This window comes from Siphateles boraxobius, unplaced genomic scaffold (assembly GCF_051911475.1).
Source record: "Siphateles boraxobius isolate OS27281-9 unplaced genomic scaffold, OSU_SipBor_1 13, whole genome shotgun sequence".
In the NCBI taxonomy this organism is placed as follows: Eukaryota; Metazoa; Chordata; class Actinopteri; order Cypriniformes; family Leuciscidae; genus Siphateles; species Siphateles boraxobius.
Genome location: NW_027508733.1, coordinates 14,773,824 through 14,789,360, shown reverse-complemented (window position 1 = coordinate 14,789,360; position 15,537 = coordinate 14,773,824). Strand labels below are relative to the sequence as shown.

The following is a 15,537-nucleotide window of genomic DNA, read 5'->3' as shown; positions in this document are numbered from 1 at the left end:
TACTGGCTACCAGATTGATAATTCGCTACTCTACTAGCATTACTTGATTCATGAAGATAAATGGAGGACCAGATAGATTCCGTAACATGGCCAGGCCATATTATTCAGCTTTTTACATTTCGCGCGGTAGTCAGCTCCCTGACTCCCTGATTTATAAATTTACACTTTATAGATGACTGACTGCTGCGCTTGTGAGAGGGTGCATGTTACTGAAAGAACGAGCATAGAGAGAGAGAGAGAGCCGGTTGCGCGCACGCACACTCTCACCGTCTTCAAACCGTCTTGCTCTCCCTCCAATATTGATCCTCGTCTGGCCTTTTAATTTGTCACTCTCCCTTTTTTTTGTCTCCTCTGACAAAACCTTTGCCTTCTTCCTTTTAGTTGTTCCTTTGGCCATGACAACAACATGGGTATCAATCGCTAGTTGGGCTCTCACGTCAGAATTTGAGGAAGATGGGGGTGGTAGGGGAAGTGACGTATGCCGTACATCAGACGAATTTTGTAGGTTTTTTTTGTGCTCGGGTTCCTACCCGAAACCTGAAGTTACATAGAGCCAGTAAAAGCGATACAGACACTGTCAGGCTATGGCAGACGTTCCATTCAACCTATTGTAAGTAGATGTACCATCTCAAGGGTCTTGGAAATATATTATGAAGGTTGAAAAACTACATAGTGCTGGTTTAAGGAATGAATTCGCAGTACCTACATCACCCAAATTACTTTATTAATTACAAACTGGTTTCTGTCAGAGCTTGTTTTCATTGACAGAACATGCAGAATCTGCCCTTGTCCTGACATTATAGAGTATGTCCCTCTCATTACAAAAGCCAAACAACAAATACACACCTATTGAGTGTAGGGCTGGGATAAACGATTATTTTTTAAACGATTAATCTAGCGATTATTTTTCCGATGCATCGATTAATCTAACGATTCGTTTTCCCAGTCCGATTCGATTTTGATTATCGATCTCCCCATTAACTGACTAATAGCAATTATACATGTTGATTTACATATCTGAATGAAAAAAACATGAATTTCTTAAAGCTCCCGTTGGCAAAATTTTTTTTATCATATTCAGTGAAATCGACACTATAATCCGACAGAACAACATAAATAAAGAGGTTTTAGAAAAAAGAGCTTCTAACACCACCTGGAGCGTGTTATTTGTTTTGGAAAAATCCACCCGTCCCGGATCATCGGGTCCAATCAGCGCAGGGGGGTGTGAGATATGACTGTCAATCACAGGTCGTGCACACGCCACCCCTCGCGCACGTTACAATCACATGCACACGCCTGAAGTTCGCGCAGTAATGAAGAGTGATGGCGGAAAAGATTCCAATTCCTCGGTTAACCTCAAGAGCTAGGAGGTCAAAAACAACACAGGAAAAGAGAACACCTGCTGAAAATAAAGAAGTAAAGAAAGAAAGTGCGTAAATAAACCAGGATCAACATCGGATCGGCATTTGAAAGGTGGAGAGATTTACGTGATTTAATTGGGTTCAAGCTGGATGCAGAGCTTGCAACATTTCTTCTCGACAGATAATTGTGCTTTATCAACCAGTTACTTTATTTCTTAGTGTTATAGTAATTCCACAGGTAATTGTGCTTTATCAACCAGTACCTTTATTTCTTAGTGTTATAGTAATTCCACAGGTAATTGTGCTTTATCAACCAGTACCTTTATTTCTTAGTGTTATGTTAGTAATGTATGTTTGCCCTAATGTGTTGGTATGGATAGTAGGGCTGCAACTAACGATTATTTTGATAATCGATTAATCGGACGATTATTTTTTCGATTAATCGATTAATCGGATAGAAATTAAATTAGATTTTTTTTTTATTATAACTAAATAAAACCGTAAATCAGGGTATTTATGTGTAAAAGTGTACTTTAAAAAGGGCAAAAGCCACACATTGAGTTTTACTAATATCAATATTTGCATTGTTTTTAATGATAATTGCTGATGGCAAGTTGACAAACATGATTATTGTTAAAAAAAATGATATCCAACATATTATTTTTTAACACAATTTTTGTTAAAACAAATTTACACAGACATGTTGTTCAGATGTGAATATCTGAACTAAAAACAAACTAAAAACATCTAAAATATATAATTCATTTAATTTTTATTTAAAATTAATTATATATAAGGAATATAAGGATAAAGAATATAATATATATTATATATATAATATATAAAAGAATATAATATAAGGATAAATTGATTAAATAAATATAGAAAGACTGAAAACAATTGTGTGAATGTAGAGCCGCAGTAGATCGCGTTTGAAAAACAATTAAAACTTAGTAGACAAATGCTATAAAAAGAGAACGGAATGGAGGTAACGTTACCCAGCAAGCTAACAGGCTTGAGTAAAGGACAGGAGAAATTATGCATTAGTGCACAAGCATTCGCTGAAAACCACTGAGTACAGTGACTAAAAAACAATATTTTACAGCTGCTGTTATTAACTGCCTTTGTATTTAATGCTTCACTTTGTAAACACCGTTTTAATTTAACCTATTTCTGCGGTAGCGCTATTTTAATCCATCACTTACGTTGCGAGCGAACTGATTGCACAACCTGATGCTCGAGACAAAATACAGACATCCCGGAAGTCCCGGGAGTCTCCCGCATATTGATTGCGGCTCCCTGATGCCCGCGAATTAGTTCAAACTCCCGAAATCTAGAGCGCGCAAGCAAGAGCGCGCATGCGAGACAGCGAGACATAAGAGACTGCTCCAAACCGTGTAGCGCGCGCGCTCGGCAGAGCGCCTGAGGGAGACAGACCTTGCGTGTGTGTGCGTACCAGTAAACGCTCCCCGTGACGTAAGCAGACCAACTAATCGATAATGACATTCGTTGACAACGATTTTCATAATCGATTATAATCGATTTTATCGATTAGTTGTTGCAGCCCTAATGGATAGCTAACGTTAGCACTTGTTGGGCAGGTTCGTTTGTTTGCACTGAAATCCGTGTGCATGTAACGTTAGGTGGATAAACATGTCCAGATGAAGGGATAAAGTTCGGCTTTTAGGAAGAATCAATGCTAATCTATCTTTCTTACGAGAGTAAGAACAGTAGTAAAGCTACTGTTATTGTATGTGCTATCTTACTAGCTCTGATATATAAGCAGTAGAAAAATGTACAATGACCATGTCTGCCACATACAGCAATAATAGCGTTTCAGACAGACGATGGTGTTTATTTACGTTTAATTGGTGGGTAATCCATTTCGTAACAATCTACTCCAAAATGACAAAACAACAATAACAAAATACTTCATGGTGTTGATGGATGCTGATGAGACGGGCGCGTTCACAGAAAATCTGGTGCACTGGCACTGACGAGCACGAAGCCACGAACTCGGTGGGAGGGTATTCGTTGATAGTGGGGGAGGGGCATGAGAGTTGTAAACATTCAAAATTTTGCCTAAGTCCACTCAATCTGCAGACTTGCCGACTGGAGCTTTAACATTGCAATATATGTTTATTGCTCTTAAAATTCCAAAATAAAAGACTATATAAGTGCAAAGTAATGCATTCGTAGTCAGAGGTAGCATTCAATAAAACCTTGAAAACACATAGGCCTAGCTTACTGAAAAAAAGTGCAATCTGTCACGACACATTAAAGAGCCACAAAATAGTAGGCCTATTTATGGTTTAATTTTCTTTGACTGACCAAATTTGAAAGTTGAGACTTTATTAAATGTTACCTTCTTGGTCCTGTCTGTCAGCGCGTTGTCAGTGTCTGTTGTCAGTATAACTACAGATCAACCTTTATCAGATTACAATTTCTTGTCTTGAGTCTTGAACAGTAAACTCAAGTGTTGGCTTTCTAAATTTATGTTGGCTTTCTAAATTTATGTTGGTTATGTGTCTATTCAGAATGACTTATGAGAACCCTTTTTATTTTGGGTATGTCATTTATAACCGCAGTAGCCTACTGAACGCGACTTTAGAGAGAAATGCACCTTTCATACGGATTACATAAAAAGAAGAGAGTTTCCGTTCAATTTAAATTGGTTAGTTTAAAAGTAGATATTTCAAGTTTTATATATTTCTCAAATCGGTGAGGGAAGTAGCTTATACACTGAGTTTCGGTTCATTCTTGTGACACGCTCCAGTTCACGCAGACTAAGAGAGCAAAAAGCGCATCCTGTTTATTTTCTTTATTTTACAAAGGAACAATGTTTTCTTGCTATTGTGACTTTACACAAATAAAAGTGGACCCAGCTTTCACATTCCGCACGAACACTTAGATATAAGCCTAATAATAGCGCACATTTATCAGTTAACTTTAGAGCGAGTGGACATGTAAAGTTGCTACTTACATGTTTCAAATGATAAGCCATATTTGAGGTTGATGGATGAAAGGCGAACGTTTGGATTTCCTGCCCGGCATACTTTAATTACCACAATAATCAATAATTATTAATTTTCTTTTGTTGTTTGATTAACATTTAAACACAGCAGGAATATTACGCTGCATGCATCCAATATACTGGTAAACAAGCATTTTTTTCCTCAACTGTTTACGTTAATTTAAGACGCATCCAACTGAGTTTAAGGATACTCGCCAAGAGAGGTATAGCCTATAAATACAATTTTGTGTGAATTAGAAGTGCAAAAACTCAATTCATTATTTGCACATTGTCTAAAATAGGGATGTGCACGAATATTTGAATTTTCGATCTGTAATTATTATTCGAAAAATAAAATACTATTCGAATTTTACTCTTCTTCTTTCATTTTTTTCCGCAGTTATAACTAAATGCACTGGGTGGTGCTGTGGAGCGTGTTTAACAAGTGGATTGTATTTGATCACATAATGTTGTTGTCTGCCTCGCAAAGTTTGGAATTACTAGATGAAAACAATATTACAAAATGGAATTACTAATCAATTATTAATGAACATGAGTTATAATATCACCACCACAATGAGAAATCACATGAATTCCAAACACCAGTCGACTGAGGAAGCAGCTGTCCATCATTGCATTAACGACTGCAGGTAAGTGCAGCTGTAGTAACCCGAGGGAATCGTGATCCGAGATGATATCTTCCGACTGGTAGCAAAATGATTTTGAGATATATGCTTCCTTTAAGTTTCGTAGAGGGAGGTAGGTTTAAGAACAGAAAACGCAAAGTGCTGTTAGTTCTTCACTTTGCACACACACATGTGTCTCTGCAACGTCAGCGAAGCGCGTTTTCTCACTCGAGCATATTATTGTTTCTCAACATAAACGTGAAAATACGTGAACGTAATAACGATAATGCTGACTTGAGGGCATGTACGTTCTGTATGATAACTGCGCAGTCTGCTTTTTTATCGTTTTTTTTTTAGCTTAAAAGATTTTGTTCTTTATTTTTTTTTATGTTTTCAACTAAAAGAAAACCTTAAGATAAGGTTGTGGTGTATATTGACTAATGTAGGCTTGTTCAGAAATAATGACAAAAACTTAAAACAAACGTAAAAAAATAATGTATTTCTCGTAAAATAACATTTAAATAAACGAATATTCGATTCTTATGAACCAAAATATTCTAATACAATATTTTTGAAAAATGCCCATCCCTAGTTTTTGTTAATCTGTAATATAATCATACTGTAGTCTTTCATCAACCAAAGCTTCATCGTGGGTGTGAATAGCTTCATAGGAATGCATTGTTTAATCAAAACATTTTTTGGTGCTGAATAAGTTTGTGAACTGCCTGACGAATCAGGGCTATTGAAATCCGGTCCTGAAGGCAATTGTCCTATTGGGTTTTGCTCCAACCCTAATCAAACACACCTGAAATCACTACCGTAATTAAAGACTTCAGGATTAGCTGCACATTAGAAGCAGCTGTATTTTATTAGGGTTTGGAACTAAACGCTTCAGGAAACTAGAAAGTATGCAAACACTTTCTATCCATGCATGTTAGTTGTTGCTTTGAGCACATTTTTGGATTCTGAAATATGTCAGAACACAGTTAGTAGCACAAGTATGCCCTATTCCAGCATCAATACCACTAGGGGTGTTACAGCAGACATTAGCGCTAAAGGCCTCATTATGCTTCTGCGTCAACTCCACGGCGTAGCTACGCCGTCACTCCTACGGCGTCATGGCCGTTTTATGGTTCTGCGTCAGGCTGAGTTGCATCGCGGTGCATCTGACCAATCACAGCCCTTGTGGTCTGCGTCGCCTCGACGCGTAGTTACAATATTTTGGAGGTGCACGTCGAGCTACGGCGGAGGGGTTCGCGGCAACAGAGGGGTCTACGGGGGTACGCCGTCGATTCGACGCAGAAGCATTGAACAGGCTTAAGAGTGCTTTCTTCAGTCAATTTTCTCTTTCGGGTTTATTTTTGTCAGGGTGGAACAACCATATGAAAAGAAACATGCCAAGCAAATTGAAATTGAAATTGATGTTTATAACTAGTTATCTGAAAAACAAAAATTTGGTAAGGTTTAATATATTGGCCCCTATAGAGGATTTCATACCACCACATCAACAACACTGCTTTTTAGGTTTTCAACCGGACCACACACTTGCAATATGTTTAGCCAAACAATTGTGTCTACGTAAAGTATATGTCTGGTCTCTCTAAAAATGTTGTAGGCCTACATAAACATGCTCTGTTCATTGCATTGCATACAGAAGATCTAACTTATTCTATAGTGCGTTGAAGAGATGAGACATGAGCTTTTGCATTGCATACAAGAACAAACTTCGTTGTGCATTGAAAATACCACACATGACATGTGCTTTTGCATTACATCGATCTAACTTAATCCGTTGTGCATTGAGAAACAAAACTAAAACCCATATCATAAAAGTACATGGTATTCAATGTTTACACTTTCACCCGGAAATAATTTATAAAAAGTTTGCTAACCTGCAAAATACCTCAAAAACAAATAGAATGTTGTTCAGCAGACATTTTGATAAAATGTAATAAACAAATGTATTGAGCATGTTCATAAATTCACACATTTAAAGATGTTGAACAATACACAATATGTGGAACAAAATGCTACACTAGTGTTGTCACGATACAATAATTTCCAACTTTGATACGATACCTTGAAAAATATCTATACTAAATAACATTTGACACCACGGGGTAGGGCTACACAATTAATCGCACCGAAACCGCGCACGCGATTTGGCAAAGGCTGCGATTATTTTATGCGCAGCTTGTCAGTGCAGTGCGGCTGATTGGTAGTAAATGCTGCTCCATCTTAACACCAGAGGGCGCTCTCGTGCAGACATGCCAAATAAGGCCCGCCTCAGAAGTAGATAACCCCTGTCATTCCAGGAAATCCCTATCGCTGAATAAACAGGAGATTGAAATGCTTTGATTGATTAAACATGACCAATAAACACACAACTGCCTTATTCTGTGTAACAAGCCACATCATCTCACAGAAGGATGCTCAGCTGTCGTTATGAAGTGAGTTCGGAGTAAAAGGATGTTATTAAAGCGGCACTATGCAGGATTTCCGTTTTTGTCAAACAGCGATCCCTAGAGTCGCTGTAGAGTACTTGTATTTAACATTACTGTCGTAAACACCACTCACGCAGAGCGTATTTGCACTCACGGCCTCTGCACTTCATAATATTAAAGTAGCCTACCGCATTAGGCTTACCTAATGACACCAAAGTGTATCATTTACGTCGCATTATTTCGCAGGGCTCTCAAGTTTTGAGGACAGGCAAGAGTGACTGCCTGGGTTGGATACATTTTTGTCATTGGTTGTTGCGTTAAATCTTACCTAGATACAATAGTGCTATTTTCTGATTGGCTATTGTGTAGCTCGACGAACAACACGAGAGGAGACGCGCTTGATTCCTGCCGGTACCACAGTGAGAGCGGCGCGGCCAGAGTTTTGGGCGCTGCGGCATATTAAATATATTATAAATAGTTTTTCAGCGTGAGAAATACAATGTGTGGGAAGAGAGCGTGACAAAAAAACGAAATGAGTGACTGTCACGCTCAATGCGTGGCACTTGAGAGCCCTGATTTCGTAACAATGTCCGTTATGATGTTGTTAGACATGATTATTGCAATTTATCATAATAGTTTGCAAATTGCGCTCATTTACACTATTTACAACATGTAGGCTTATTTATGTCCTGATAATTATGTGAGATATTGACAACTGTTCTCATGATAAACGCAGGAATCAACTTTAACAGAGAAAGCCTGAGTGAGTGAGACTCTTGTCCGGTTCCTCGCGCTGTCAGATTCTCGTTACCTTTTTCTAGACTCTTCCGACCGGGCTTTCTTCGGTTTTTTCGCCATTCTGAAAACGCAGGTCCGATGTTTACTCGTGTCATACTCCTCGCTCGGTCAGTCTGCCGTTTCCTCTTTCTCTGTTCCTCCGACAATGCTTTTATAGCTTTCTGCTTCTTATATGCCGGCTTTGCCATGGGACGATAGTTGTTCTTATAGCTAGCCGGATCCTGGATGGGGGCGTGTATGCGTGTAATGTGTGCAGTGCCGTAAAGCAATTTGTTACATCGCGAGAGCTGAAATCACGCGATACTTCCTGACGGCGGTCCGCTGGCCCAAAGTTGCAAGTGCGGTTTTTCCACTCACAGGCAACAGGGAGGGGGCGAGACGACCACAATTCAACCCGAAAAGAGTCATATAACCATTCCAATAACTCCGAAGCTGTTCAGTTAAGCTAAAAAAAAAACTGCATAGTGCTGCTTTAAATGTTGTCTTTTGTTGGACAAGAGGTTATTAAATGCTTTTCATGTTTTTGTTTTTTCAAATTCACATTATAAGCAAGTGGCAACATTCTAATCTGAAAAATGAAGTCTACCCGGAAGTGCGAAAAACTGCAATACATCGAAAATCCGCTAGGGGCAGGTCCCAAAAGGGAGCAAATATCCATAGACATGTTAAAATGTCCGTTTTCACAGCATAAATTCATTTTTTTACAGGTTGGTCCAATGGACTTTTGTTGTATTTTTCGATAGGTTCTGAGTGCCTGACAACTGTGAGGGGGGTGAGTTTTTTTCTAACTCATTAGTTTAGATCGTATTTGGATATAAAATGTATGACAAATAAGGGCGTGGTTAACTTTGATTGACAGCTTGATTGACAGCTGATAACGGAATTCCTGAAATTTGACGTCTCGGCCATGATCTGACAACACATCATACCACCTCTGTATCCTTTCTGAACATTTGTATTGAAATCTCATACATAAAATGGGTTTCTCTGCTATAAACTGCAATAACCAACACTGTAGGAGTACTTCGCTCCATTTTTTCCAGTAAGTGACATTCCACTACTATTTCACGTAGTTAGCACTATTTAGCATCAATGTTTTTGGGCAGTGGCACTGCAACAGTTAGCATTAAATCGCCTCAGATAAGTTAGCGTCCGAGGTACTTTACCTATGGTTATAACTGACGTTTGAAACACTGTTTCTGTAAAACAGTTATGTGAAATACGATCATCCACCCTCGTGCTTCTTCTGTCAAGGCTCGACGAGAGAAGGAAACGTGGGAGCGTGAGAGGTGGTTTGCCGTCCCAAAGGAGAGCTAGCCGCGAGCGCATGATGTACTTTTTAGGCGGGATAGCTCTCTTGTGTTGTAAAGAGAGCTAGCCGCGCAAACATCTGCCTGCGCACTTCTTCATTCAGATGGGTTGTACTCTTCAGCAGCTTTGCAGTGAATGTAGTAGCCATAGACTGTAAAAAGTAGCCTAGTATGCCAGTCGATCTTATAATGTTACAGATAGCTGAGGCTGCCGCTGCTTGGCTGAAGAGGCGCGTCCACCGGCTGACAAGTCTCACACAAAGCCTGCCCTTTTACCCATATATGGATTGGCCAGAAGGTGGGTGGGGTTAGGATTTCCCAAGATTTTCAAAGATGGCGCCGCCCATACCCCCCATAAACGGCCTCAAAAACGGTATTCAGAAAGTCTATTGGTAACGTCACAGACGCTTTGTCCATTTTTTTTTACAGTCTATTGTTATAAGTGATTCAAATTCATAGTGCTTTTAGATGGAGCAGCGTTTACAGAGCCGTACATCAATGACAAGCTGCGCATACAAAATAGCTAATAGCAGCCTTTGCGATTTCAAAATTGCGATAAGCCATCTCGATTTAAGTGCCATTAAGCTGCCATATATACCACCATACAGATCATTTGTTATTTAGATTTTTTTTTGATAATTTAGGTAATTTTGTTTAGCTTGCACACAAGCACAGGGAGACTTTATTTGAATCGTTGAACTAGCCTACATTTACAAAAAAAGACAACAGTCAGTAATAAAATAAGAACAAATTGCAAATAATAGCAAAATAAATACGATAGAAGAATGAAACAAACATAGCTTAAAGATAGGTCTTACAGTAGTATTCAAGTAAAAGAAATACAACAGAAGTAAAAGAAATACAACAGAAGTGAAAGTTAGGCTAAGAAATACAACAGAAGTGAAAGTTAGGCTATCAAGTGTAAAATAACTGGATAGTTTTTACTGTAAAAATTTAATACAGATTAATTGCTTACAATTGAAGTTACAAAAGTTATTCAGACAAGAGCAGCAAGTGATTTTCTCTTTGTCTTTTGTTCTTTGATTATAATGACAGACGGCAGTAGGATTGTTAGGCTGCTGTAACTTTAAAGGATTAGTTCACCTCAAAATGAAAATTTCCTAATAATTTACTCACCCCAATAATTTACTCATCCAGACTGTCTTTCTTTCCTCAGTGGAAGAGAAATTAAGTTGAGGAAAACTAGTGATGAAAATTGTGGCCGATACAGATAACCGATATTGATTGGTGTTATGGCCGATACCGATATTTACCGATGTCGCTATCTCTGTATAGAAAACACATTTTAATGATAATCAAATTAAGAGCTATTATCCAAAACACTTTTGTTTTTTACTTTTGTAATTTATTTTCAGAAATGACTGATATTGGGCACCTTTACCTGTGTGCAAAATATGTAATCAGAATTCAGAAGAAAATATTTTTTTTTTATAAAGGATACAAGTGTGTCCTGAATTCGCACTATGAATAAGCCAACCCTGAGTATTCTCAAACATCTAACTCACTTGAGACCAAGTCACTGTATTCTGTGAACATAGTAGGGCAGTACTGTTCTTTAAACTTCGAACTGTTGTACAAAGGCAAAATACCTTAACTTGTGTTTTAGCACAATGTTAAGATAACACTTAGAATGCAAGCAATATTAACCCTATTAGACTCACTATGATACTTGACTTCACATATAAAAAAAAGAAGTTGAAGTACTGAGAATAGTTGGAATGTCCTGTATGAACAAAATGACGGAGTATGTTTTTATGTTTCCACTGTTCGATCGCGCCCGCACCTCTCTCACACACACACACACACACGCACACACAACTTATTCCAGCATTGCAATCTTGACATCGCAGCCTGTTCATAATAGTCACAGAGCTTCAGAGCTAAGGCGGGGCTAAAGATTAGGTGTCCCTAAAGAACTGTTTCTAGTAGTTCCGCATTGTAATGGATTTGCTTTTTCGTCGGTTGTTTGACATGGATTTTAACCAGGGTTCAACAAAAGGAAGGGTCTAAATTACTACATTCCTGCTGCTGGTGTATCAATGGGTGTGTCGTTGCAGCTCAAACCAACCAACTCGCGTGGTTTTCAGTCAGTGGACTGTCATTGGAAGGCGAGAGCTAGCATTTTATTTCAGTTGTAACCTACATTGTGCCTTGTATTACGGGCTTTGAATTAAGATATCCTACAAGCCTGCTCTAATGCAACGCTTGTTACTGGATATGTTGTTAATTATGGCTTGAAACGTGTTTGTCTAGTTTGTGAAGTAGCATCGCTAGCTAAAGGCTACCGCTAGCTATTACTGCATTTTAAAGATTATCTTTTTTATGCACCCGTGTCGTGTGTCATTCTTACCTTGTTCTTGGTGTTTACGTTTCAAAGCCATTTCCACCATCATTTTCCCCCGAGAGTATGCCATTATTCAATAATCTAACAAAAGCAATCACTATGAAACATGTAACTTACGTGTGTGTCTGAGGTGATTTAATTGCTACATCATAACCCCGTAACTCCAGCGCGGCAATACTTTGATGGTCGGTCAGAACAAGGCAGGGTGCCGTAACTTGCCGCCTCCAGCACCTGCTTCAGCACATTATGTGACGTGTAACGCATGCGCTCGTGCAAAAACAAACATCCCCGCCCCCACACTTACATCTAAGCCTACACACACGTCAAATGCACAAGAATGATTATCGGCCTGTTCACATCGATCTTATTTTGACATCGGAGCGATACCGATGTGTAAAAAACTGACCATATCGGCCGATATTATATCGGCGGCCGATATATCGTGCATCACTATGGATATTTCTGGATTTTTTTTCGAATGATGGACTTCAATGACAACCAGCGTTTTCAAGTCCAAATCAATGCCCTATAGTAAATGAAAATGACCTATCGTTTCGGAGGATAAGACTTTCCTCCTCAGCTGCCAGTGTGCACAGTCCGTTAAAGCACTTCAAAGACCTTTGAAACTGCATTGATTTGGACTTCAAAACGCTGTTTGTCATTGAAGTCCATTATTCAAAGAAAAATCCAGAAATGTTTTCCTCAAAAAACTTAATTTCTCTTCCACTGAGGAAAGAAAGACATGGATATCTTGGATGGCATTGGGGTGAGTAAATTGTTAGGAAATTTTCATTTTGAGGTGAACTAATCCTTTAAGTGCTTAGGCATGGATCCAATATACTGTTACAAAACATGCATTTTCTCTCAACTATTTACATTCCAAAAAGAACTGTATTTACCTGAATACTCGGCAAGACGAGCATTTTGACAATTTTGATTGTTTAATCGTAATAAGTCACGGAAAACAAGTCAGTTTGGTACTAGCGTGCTGTTTGAGAGCGCTATTTAGATCAGTGGTGCACATGCTTTTGGTGTGTGCACCAAATCTGAAGAAATGACTAAAACTATGCGCAACAAGCACTATTCAACCAGAGTGAATGAGAGGAGTGAGGGAAAGGAGTTGGGGTCCATCGCCGTCAGAGAGAAAAGAGTTTGAGAACACGCAGCTGGTGTCTGTGTATCGATACTGCAGAAAAGGAGTATTGGAACCGTTTCATATATTGATATTGAAATTGGCAATATATTTGACAACAATATGCTACACACTTTTAGCCAATGTTGTTGCGATGCACACTGGGATATATTGTTCCCTGAAAGCGCTATAATTACTGACTCACGGTAAAGACCGCACGCAAGTCTAGTTCTGGTGGAACAGTGACCTCTAACCTGAGCCAGGATATTATTTAATATAACTCCGATTGTGTTTGGATGAAAGAAGAAAGTCATACACTAGGACGGCTTGAGTTTTTTTTTTCGGCATTCAGTGTGGGATTTGACTGCTCATAGATTAAAGGGGAACTTGGCAACTCTAGCTATTTCTTCGCTGATTTTCACTTTTGTTGTCGCATGTTTTCTCAACGAGCTCCCCCTACAGCGGTGGGCCGTATATTTCACAACAATGTCATTAAAAAAAACTCACTTGCGGCACCCCCCCCCATTGAGGGCGGCGTGTGTGTTTATGTCGAATTGCCGTAAAGCAGTTCGTGTTTCTCGCTCGTTCTCGTTTCTCACGAGACTTCCTATTTCCAACTTACTGGGACATTAGTCCCCATGTTGCAAGGTTGGTTTTCTGCCTAGGAACGTTGGGGGGGAGCGGGGAAAGTCACCTTTTTCACCAGAACAGGTTATTAAACCATCCAAATGATTTGTGAACGGTTTTAAGTTGAAATAGTTGCCGAATGCCCCTTTAAGTAGTCCATTTCAAATGGATTGCATACAGACTGTCTCTAGGAGGCGGGGTTAGACTAGTTGTTTGCAAAATTTGTTAAACGTTAATGAAATAAGTAGTCGCACACATCGCTAGTATATGCTTAACCAACCCCCAAATTCATGGGATCAGTCCTTTGTTTTAAACTGACATTGGTTCACCATGCTGCTTAAAGCCCAAAGTATACTTAGGCCGTCCGATTTCTGCGGCGGTCAACATGGCGTAATTTGGTCATCAGTTGGGTCCGAGGACATCCGTACACACGGTCTACGCGCAACCCAATTTGTGTGTCCACACAGATGGTGCGCGTACAATGGCAGATTTGCCAGTGATTTGAGTGCTTAAAAGCTAGATAAACTATATAGTGTGTACGCGTCTTTCTACGCTCATGACCAAGGAGTAAGTTATACTTTGAAAGACGGAGCAGAACGCGAAAAATTAAGTATACCAAGCTTAAAATTACTCATGGTGCGAGATGCTTCTTCGTAACCGTCAAAAATGTCCCACTATAGCGACTGCTTACAGTGTCACAATTTCACAGAGAAATAACATTAAAGAATGCACACTGTATGAATAGTCTGTAGTTTTACTAAATTTATTATATACAAAGTCTATTTGCCTAAAACGCAACAGGTCCCACAAATGATAACAATTTACACAGTTTAACTGGAAAACAGATAATGCCTTTTAATTTATTACTTATTTGTAATTAGATCTATAGTTTACATCCATGTCTGTATTTAAATTCACAACACATGCATGAATACAGACACATCTTTCTAGTAGCTAGATCGCACAGCGCCCCTAAACTGCGATACTTCACTAGGTTTGACGTAACCAAGCGCATTCGAAAATACACAGATCCGGTCTTTACTCGCTATATTTATCTTCCTTAGCAGCCTAAGCGTTAAAACAGATCGAATGATGTTTAAGAGGCCAAATGATACAGCGAAACCCGGGGTTTGTAGCAGTAAACGTCCATAATTCAGAATTACATTCAATAACATTTCAAATGGCGATGCAACACACAATAGAGGAACCTTCATCTGGCGAAAAAGGGAGATAAACATTCGTCTAATACTTACCGGTTTAATATTACCTTGCAATTATGCTGAATAAAAACGTCTCAAAAACAACATACGTTTTTCAGCCCCACTTTGGGTGTCTACTTGTGAAAAACTAATACGAAAAAATCCTGGCTAAAATGTAGTTGAGCATATGCCATATACGGAGTCTTTATGGCAAACATAGCTGCTTGAAGTAAATGTCATACTGTTGTAACACCACGCTTCCTTCTCCAAATAAATAGATAATCTTTAAATAAGGAGTCTTACCTTTTACCGAGTCCCTTCTGAGAGCATTGAAATGAGAGCTGCCGTGCTCTCTGCCATGAAACAAAAATGGCTCTCAGAGCTTCTGAGGGTGAGACTTTCGGAGTGGCTGACTGGAAGAAGGGGCGGAGCCAATCGCGAAAATAGCTAGCTAAGGTTAAAAAATTGTTTATATTAAGTGAAAAATAAAAAAATTATGTTGTTGTGGACAATAGTTAGGAATTTGAATAAAATATATGAGGAAAAACTGACCACGGACCTCTGATTTATTTAACATTAAGCATAATATTAACAATAAAGTCCTAGAGGTTTCTAGTTTAGCTGTGGGGGATGGGTGAGCAGGAGCCCATCCCCCCAAAATG

General features: G+C 39.0%; 1 protein-coding gene across 3 annotated transcripts in view; it reads right to left on the bottom strand.

Annotated features, from left to right (window-relative positions):
* Positions 1-15,300, bottom strand: part of ccdc71 (coiled-coil domain containing 71) — a 28,116-nt gene extending 12,816 nt beyond the window's left edge. For all 3 annotated transcript variants that reach the window (XM_077226033.1, XM_077226032.1, XM_077226030.1), the window contains exon 1: positions 15,179-15,300. The gene's annotated coding sequence lies outside the window, so the exon portion shown is untranslated. The remainder of the gene's footprint in view (positions 1-15,178) is intronic.
* Between the last annotated feature and the right edge of the window lie 237 nt (positions 15,301-15,537).